The 9,190-nt window shown below is 44.5% G+C and overlaps 1 long non-coding RNA gene across 1 annotated transcript; it reads right to left on the reverse strand.

The window, feature by feature from the left end:
- Positions 1–5,039: 5,039 nt before the first annotated feature.
- LOC149450250 (uncharacterized) lies at positions 5,040–6,651 on the reverse strand. The gene is made up of 3 exons (XR_016315283.1): positions 6,455–6,651; positions 5,599–5,641; positions 5,040–5,292 (listed from the first exon to the last, which is right to left on the reverse strand). It is a non-coding gene; the product is annotated as an uncharacterized LOC149450250 (long non-coding RNA).
- Positions 6,652–9,190: the final 2,539 nt, after the last annotated feature.

A 9,190-nucleotide genomic window follows, 5' to 3' on the forward strand; every position in this document is an offset into this window, starting at 1 on the left:
GTACATGCACGCAGACACATGTACAATTGTACATGCATACACAGACATACACAAACACACACACATGTACACGTACACACACACACACACACCCCCATAAAAAGTTGCAGTACTTCGTTGTTCACTCACAGATCTGGGTACTGCACTCTAGGGGGAGGCAGAGAGCACACACTCCTTGCTTTGCTTTCACTGCGTTCAGCTACTGAGCAGTCTGACGGCTCTCAGTGCCTATGACAGATCCGGCCTGAGCTCCGAGCCTGCTCAGTAAGATGGCCCTATGGGACACACTCGCCCCCACCATAATTTCCACTCGCCATTGATGAGTAGGCGAGTGGAAATTTCAATCCCTGATCTAAGGTCTCTATCTCATGCGTTCTATGTCTGATTTACCAACACAAACACAGGGCTTAACCATATTAGGTATCCCCAAAGATCAGGTAGGCTGACATTTCACCTTGGGGTTGGATTCTTGACTTGTAGTGAGAACGTGAACAGATAGACAGCAGCCATTTGCACAGGCAATAGACTTTATTCAGATTAGAATGCACAATTCTTAATGCGCACATTCCTGAAGAAATTACTGTATATGTAAGCAGGTGCTGCAGCGACCATCGGCTGGAACTGAAGACAGTCAAAGCAAAAGAACATCACCAGCACACCATGGATCTTCAAAATGGGGCCCAAGCTTTTTTCAGCGATCACATTGTTACAGCAGAAACAATATTTTGGAGCCTAACAGGACCCCTTCATCAGGCATGTGTCCATGTGTTCGTTTTGTGGGGAAATCTGAGACATGGAGAAGGAAGGAAGAATGGATCTTCAGGCAGAACAAAATCTGTGAATTTTTGTGTAGGTCAGCTTCCCATTTCTGAAGATAAAATGGTTTGTAGCCCAACTCGATTTTGTTCAGAGGTTGGGACGGGAAGTTCCCAACCCGCTGCCAGAACACAGAGCTGTATACAGTGCTCAGACTACATACAGTTTACACAGTGAAGGCAGCGGGAACATCTAGTAGTGAAGGTAATAGTTAGTTTGGACCAGCTTGGTCCAAACAAACTATTTAAACTTCACTTAGCCCTGGTTCAAGCCTGTGTGCGGGTTTGCAGGCCGCGTTTTCATGGGCACGGCAGCCCGTACATTTGAATGGCTGCCTTGCCTGCGTTTTATGCAAAAAAGGGTGCTTGCACCTTTTAAAAAATGTGTCCGCGGGGAAATCGTTTGGTGCTTAAGAATGAATGGCAGCCCTGCGCGTCGCTACAGAGCAGTGCAATTTGGCTGTGGGTGGTTGTGGGTGCAGGAACAACTATCATTCTTGCACCTGCAACCACCCTCTAAGGTGCGGCCAAGTGTGAACCTAGCCAGCTTTAAGCACATGTATCCTCCCCAGATAGAAGGCCTGGGAGGTCAGAGAACAGCAGCACACACGTGGATCTGTGTGTGTGTTTCTAATCAATTGGCTGATGTCATAACTGGTCACGTGAGCAACACCATGGCCACTGTAGATGGCAGCTTCATTGGACTGTAAAGGATATGGGGGTTTAGTTCTGCTTTAAAGGAAGGAAGAAAGGAAGGAAAGAAGGAAGAAAGGCAGGAAAAGAAAAGCAAAGGAAGGGACAGAGAATTTTTTTTTATAATTATTATTATGTAGACAGCGGCATCTCAAGAATGATCTGCTTGGTGATAACTGAAGCAAGCAGTCTCTGTCATGATGATTGCCAACAATTTCATTAGCGTCTTGGTAATGAGCCAACATCTTCCCCTACATGCTAGGCACAGTGGTCGCTGGGAGGTGAAGGAAGGATGCCAGGTATTAGATGTGTCTCTTCTCACAGGTTTCCTAAGGCAAATCAAGGCACCTCCAGTCAAGCAGCAGGTAAAAGGTACATACAGGAATTGTTTCACCTGTCAATAGAATTGTAAAGCAATGCATACACTCCAGCGATCCGCCTAGCTGTACTGCATACTCCAGATCCCCATGTAGTGCGGTGCTATTACAGAGTGCATCAATGCTTTGCTAAGCGTACAGTTCAGCAGATTCTATGCCTAGTGATGAGCAGATCAGTTCAAACCAGGATGCATCAACAGACTGGATTGATTGTCAATGGATTGAAAGAGCAATGGTTGCTGCAGTGACAGTGGGAGGGAGAGCACATGGTGTATGCACGGTGTTGTGAAAAGGGGTGAACGTTTCTTCCTTTCATGCTGGGAATGCGCTCAACAGACCTCATTCCTTGAAGTCTGTATCTAAAGCTGGTCCTACACTGTAAGATTTCCCCATCCTTGCTAAACCGCGTGGATGGAGGACACTCGTGTGATGACCATCGTACTCTGATAGCTGGCTCCATTGGCTGTCAGAATACCTGAACAGCTCCTTAAATGTTTTGATTGAAGGATGTCGGGCGAGAGGGTGTTGATAGACTCAGATTTTATAATGCACCACATACACCTTTTCTAAAATGCTATATGCCTTTGATGTATATGGTGACATCAGGATATTATTCCTCACCACATGTAAACTTATCAAAAAGTTTACTTTAAAGTTTCTCTCCAGGCAAAAACTCAAAACCCCTTCGTGTCAAGTTACCATCATGTATGAAAGTATTCTTTTTATAATTCTCCTTATGTAACCTCCCAAATTACCTGGCAATCCTGCCGTTTTCATGGTTCTGGCATTATTTCCATCCCCGTCCTAACAACGCTATGAAGCCTCAATACAAATGTCTTCTCTCCCCAGGATTGTTGGGACCTGTAGTCAAAGTGTTCTCTAATTGGACGAGGTGCGGAGGCAGAGAGGTGACGTGACGCTTGCCACCATGTCCAGTCAGAGAATGCTTACATGGTCGACCTCCTGTGTTCAGTATGTAGCACGGCAGCTGCTCGGCCCAGAACCCCGAAAGCTAGGGGAGATTATTGGAGTAGTGGTGCCTAATACACTGATTTCCAGCTTCTAGAGCAGGGGTCTCCAAACTGTGGGCCATATGCGGTCCTTTTGTTTATCTTTATCCGGTTCTCAGGGCATTATTTCTCCTACTGATACAAGACACAATTGCTTCCACTGACACCAACAATGGGGCACTATCCTTTCCACTGACATCAATACAATAATGGGGACTATTCCTCCCACTAATACCAACAATGGGGTACTATTCCTCCCACTAATACCAACAATGGGGCACTATTCCTTCCATTAGTACCAAGAATGGAGCACTATTCCTCCCACTAATACCAATAATGGGGCACTATTCCTCCCACTAATACCAATAATGGGGCACTATTCCTCCCACTACTACCAATAATGGGGCACTATTTCTCCCACTAATACCAATGATGGGGCACTATTCCTCCCACTAATACCAATGATGGGGCACTATTCCTCCCAATAATACCAATAATGGGGCACTATTCCTCCCACTAATAACAATAATGGGGCAATATTCCTACCACTAGTACCAACAAAGGGGCACTATTCCTGCCATTAATACAAAAAATGGGGCACTATTCCTCCCACTAGTACTAATAATGGAGCACTATTCCTCCCACTAATACCAATAATGGGGCACTTTCCTCCCACTAATACCAATATTGGGGTACTATTCCTCCCACTAATAGCAATAATGGAGCACTATTCCTCCAACTAGTACCAATAATGGAGCACTATTCCTCCCACTAGTACCAATAATGGGGCAATATGCCTCCCACTAATACCCCGAATGGAGCACTATTCCTCCCACAAATACCAATATTGGGGCAATATTCCTCCAACTAATACCAATGATAGGGTACTATTCCTCCCACTAGTACCAATAATAGGGCACTATTTCTTCTGCTGACTACAGGTGTTTTACTCCCACTAACAATGACAGGAAAATACAAAGCCCTCTTTTTGTTATTACCTGAAAAATAAGCCTTTCATACTGAAATATTCAAAAGAAACCAACAATATTTAATTGGGTCCGGAGATCAAGTGCAGGTTACAGGTATACAGACGTATGTACATGTCCAGGGGCGGACTGACCATTTGGAAATTCGGGCACTGCCCGAGGGCCCGGGGTCTGTAGGGGGCCCCATGAGATGCCCCTGATACCTTTTTCATAGGCTTTTTTGAGTTTGGGAAGGACACAGGGGCCCCATGATCCCCTATTGCCCGGGGGCCCCATGAGTTGTCAGTCCGCCCCTGTACATGTCATTCCTTACTAAAATTTAAATACGCCCAGCTGTCAACTACAATGAATCCTCTTTCGGGTATTGCAAGACCGATTGTCTTCGCCAAGCCAAGGGTTAGTAAATTGTGTACATTGGAGTCAAGGCTCCATTCAGAAAATTGCTTGAATACTGACTGTTTTTCTTTCCTAGTAAACTTATATTCATTAAAGCAATGTTCACATATTGTATAGCGGAAATGAGCGTTCCCGGTACACTTTTTTCAAAGTGCAATTCTAACTGATTTTGCATGTTTCATAGGGCCAGCCCATCACTTGAATGGGCTGCCCTATGCGCGTTTGTCACCCAAAAAGAAGCTCCTGCTCCTTTTAGGGCAACAAGTTTCACACAATATTTGCAAGTGGTTTGCCATGGTTGGAGCGCAATTCTGTTGGGCGACAATTGATGCTGTGAAACACACGAAGTGCAGTGATTGCCATGTGATTTGGAATTGCTGTGATTCTGCCCATGATTTAAAATCGTGAAGAATGAATGAAGCCTAATATATTCTTATTTTGAAGTTCCAAGAGTGTTAGAAAAAGTCGAGATCTTAGCTGTTTCCATAGTCTGGTTTTACATACTTCTTTTTAAAGCAGAACAAAACTATTGGAGCACTGTAAACTGAAAGCGCTATTTCATTCATTTTTAATATTCAAAGCAATCCATCCATGTCTCCATGTTTTGTTTTGTTGAGAAATCACTTTGAGAACCTCCCCCCCAGCATGTCTAGCTGCAGTTATCTTGAGTAAGGGCAAATTATTGATGTAGCATTTACTTCCTGAAGTCCAACTGCCCTTAGCTCAGGCAAGAAAATAAGAAAGGGTAAAAGGAAGCATCTCTAAGTGTAGCATGGAGTAAAGTTTATTTAAACAAAAAGCCAAATGGCAACTCACAATTAAAAGGCTCATCATAATACAAAGCCGCTGCCAATGATGGATGTCATTCGCTGAGTTTGGATATTGTTGTCTGGGATGCCGTTCCTATGGGAGTCACTGGTGTTCTCCTTCCTGGAAGCAGCGTAGGTGCAATGGAATCCTCGGGTGGTAGAAGGCAACGCATTTCGAAGCATGTGCAGTAGTCACGCTCCTTTCTCTAGTCGTAAGAGGAATAGAAGCAGCCGAGACTTTTACTATGATTGCCGTAGAACTGCAGCGCCCAATATGACTAATATATTAATTAAGAATGCTTACAACAGCAATGGAAAACATTAATAAAAAGATGTACAGAATAAAAAACAGTTATTGAATAACTGTAATAAGAAAATAAAAACTAAAACAAAATTTAAAAAAAAAATTAATTAATTTCATTATCTGACAATACTAGAACTAAATAAAATCAGGACAGCTTACTTAATTCATAAATTAACAAATCAATGAGTAATATTATATATGTACTTACTGTAACCATATTGACATATTCATGCCACAGATATAGTAAATGCCTGTAGATAGTTTATAAAAAAAATCTATTAATCTCCAGATACCAAAAAATATTTTATAAAGAATAAGATGATATTTTTAAATCTCAACCAAGAAGGAAGAAAGGAGGAGAATTAAATGAATAAGAAACAGCAAGGAAAAGTAAAGATAAATAATCGATTTTGATTAATTCTTATATAAAAAAACAAGGAAAGGTCAGATATGTATACGCCAAATGTAAGCTCCTCATCTGAGAAAGCCCTATCTCCTCCTTCCGATGAAAGAAAAAAAAATGCCCGTGGATGTATGATAGGATTTTGGCCTAGGCCAAAAACCAGGATGCAATGGAAGGAATGTAAAAAAAAAAAAAAAAGATTACAAGTAAATAAAATATACCTATCTATTTACTAAAGCTTTCAGCATAAGAATTAAAAACAGGTCATGTTGATTGAGAGAGTTTAATTCTGCTTTAAGATTACCTAAATATTTCCCTTCCTCCATACCAGGAACTGCAAGCCTGTTTTCTGATTTCAGCTAGCTTGTGGCAACATAATATAGACTTAGCTTCTGGGTAATGGCATCAGCCGAATTCAAAAGCTGATTTGGGGGCTTTTAAAAGAAGAAGAGAACTAAAAGGCGTTGTTGTAGATTTGCCTGCGGTTATCCTTTAGGAGGCTAGAAAAACAATTCCTCCCGTACGCCGCAGCTCGTAGCCCGTCATGTCGCCTCTCCAGCGGCATACGTGAGTGTATTTGGCTCCCGTTCACCTTGAACAGCTCTGTACACAGATAAAGCGCTGAATTTAAATATAACGCAATTAAGTAAACACGCCTTACCCCGCGATTGTCCTGAGCACAGCGGAAAAAGCAAACAATCAATTTTGGCAAGCGGGGAAAGAGACGGGTCAAAACGGCCTGTTGAAAGTTTGCTTTCAGTAAAGGTCACCGGCACGAGGCCTCTGTCTCCGATCACCAGCAGCCCTGACTGATAGAGCTCCCAGACAATGAATGGAATCATTCAGATAGATGGCTGCTTGTCTGGTGCAGGCTCCAGCCTTTCACTGGGAGAAACTGATTATTGTGTTGCTATTATTTCAAAAAAGATCGGTGTGCAATATGTGTTTGTCTTGAATGATTCATGGGAATAATAAATCTACCTTGATATTCACAGGAGAGACAGCCAGGATCTAGGCACAAGGATATTTCTTTTTTTCTCTGCATAGTAAGACCCCGTTTGTTTAATGCAACCATTGAAGTCAACCACCATATCATCAAATCTATAGGATTACCAGGGAGGGAGAAAGAAAGAAAGAGGAATGACGGGAATGGAGAGAGAAAGAGAATGAGAGAGCGAAAGAGAGAGAGAGGGGTGGGGGAAACGCAGATACAAGGGAGAGAGAAAGGGAATGAAACAAAGAGATGCTAGATAGATAGAGAGAGAGACAGATAGACGGACAGACAGACAGATAGATATAGATAGATAGGTAGAGAGGGACGGACGGACAGACAGATATAGATAGATAGATAGATAGATAGATAGATAGATAGGGACGGATGGATAGATAGATAGATAGATAGATAGATAGATAGATAGATAGATAGATAGATGGATGGATGGATGGATGGATGGATGGACGGACGGACAGATAGATAGACGGATAGATAGATAGACGGATAGATAGATAGATAGATAGATAGATAGATAGATAGATAGATAGATAGATAGATAGATAGACGGATAGATAGATCTAGGGAGGGACGGGCGGACAGACAGACAGGTGAAATAGGGGGAGAAGGAAAGGAATCAAGAGAGAGACAAAGACACACAGAGACAGAGAGGTGGAGGGAGAAATAGAAAGTGTGGAGAGACAGAAAAGGAGAGAAAAGGAAACAAGATAGAGTGAGATAATGAAAGGCAAAGAGACAGAAAGAGAGAGAGAGACACAGACAGAGAATAAGTCTGTTATATATACAGTAAAGAAAGGGATGGAGAGGGTATGTATTACCAAAAAATGTGAAAACAGAAAAGGAGAGGAGAAGAGAAAAGAGGGGAGGGGAGATGTTGGGGAGAGGAGAGGAAAGGAGAGGAGAAGAGGAGGGAGAGGGGAGGGGAGGGAAGGAGAGTAGAGGGAAAGGGGAGGGGACAGGCTGGGGAGAGGAGAGGAGGAGGGGAGGGGAGGAAAGGGAAAGAGGAGGGTAAGTATTGAGGACAGAGGAGGGGAATGTTGCAGAGAGGAGAAGAAAGGAGAGTAGAAGGAAGAGGGGGAGGAGAGGAGAGGGAAAGGGGAAGGGACATGTTGGGGAGAGGAGAGGAGGAGGGGAGGGGAGGAAAGGGAAAGAGGAGGGTAAGTATTGAAGGGAGAGGAGGGAAATTTTGCAGAGAGGAGAAGAAAGGAGAGTAGAAGGAAGAGGGCAGGAGAGGAGAGGGAAAGGGGAGGGAACATGTTGGGGAGAGAAGAGGAGAAGGGGAGGGGAGGAAAGGGAAAAAGGAGGGGAAGTATTGAGGAGAGAGGAGGGGAATGTTGTGGAGAGGAGTAGAAAGGATAGTAGAAGGAAGAGGGGAGGAGAGGAGAGGGGAGCAAAAGGGGAGGGGACATGTTAGTGAGAGGAGAGGAAAGGAGAGGAGATAGTGAGGGAAGGAAAGGGAACGGGGATGGGAAGTTTTGAGGAGAGAGGATGGGAATGTTGCGGAGAGGAGAAGAAAGGAGAGTAGAAGGAAGAGGGGAAGTGAAGGGGAGGAGAGGGAAAGGGGAGGGGACATTTTTGGGAGAGGAGAGGAAAGGAGAGGAGAAGGGGGGGAGGAGAGGGAAGGGAAAGGGGAGGGGAAATATTGAGGAGAGAGGAGGGGAAAGTTGCGGAGAGGAGAAGAAAGGAAAATAGAAGGAAAAAGGGGAGGAGAGGAGAGGGGAGGGAAAGGAGAGGGGAGGAAAGGGAAAGGAGAGGGGAGGGAAAGGGGAGGGGAGGTGAGGTGTTGGGGAGAGGAGAGGAAAAGAGAGGAGAGGAGAAGGGGAGGGGAGGAAAGGGAAGTTTTGAGGAGAGAGGAGGGGAATGTTGCGGATAGGAGAAGAAAGGAGAGTAGAAGGAAGAGGGGAAGGGGAGAGGAGAGGGAAAGGGGAGGGGACATGATGGGGAGAGGAGAGGAGAAGGGGAGGGGAGGAAAGGGAATGGGAAGTTTTGAGGAGAGAGGAGGGGGAGTGTTGCGGAGAGGAGAAGAAAGGAAAGTAGAAGGAAGAGGGGAAGGGTAGGAGAGGGAAGAGGGGAGGGTACGTGTTAAGGAGAGGAGAGTAAAGGGGTTGGGGAGAAGAGAAGATATTAGATGGGTTGGGGAGAACAGAAGAGAGGGGTTAGGGAGAGAAGAAGAGAAGGAAGAGGGAAGGAGGGGGAAGTGTTGGGGAAAGAAGAGGAGTTGGGGAGAGGAAAGGATAGGAGAAAAGAGAAGAGGGGAGGAGAAGAGAGGAGAGGGAAGAGGGGAAGGAGAGGGGAAGTGTTGGAGAAAGGAGAGGAGAGGAACTGGGGAGAAGAAAAGAGAGGAGAAAAGAGAAGTGGGGAGGAGAAGAAAAGAGAGGGAAGAGG

Source organism: Staurois parvus, unplaced genomic scaffold, assembly GCF_062004578.1.
Source record: "Staurois parvus isolate SC_StPar_1 unplaced genomic scaffold, SC_StPar_1.0 ptg000578l, whole genome shotgun sequence".
Classification (NCBI taxonomy): Eukaryota; Metazoa; Chordata; class Amphibia; order Anura; family Ranidae; genus Staurois; species Staurois parvus.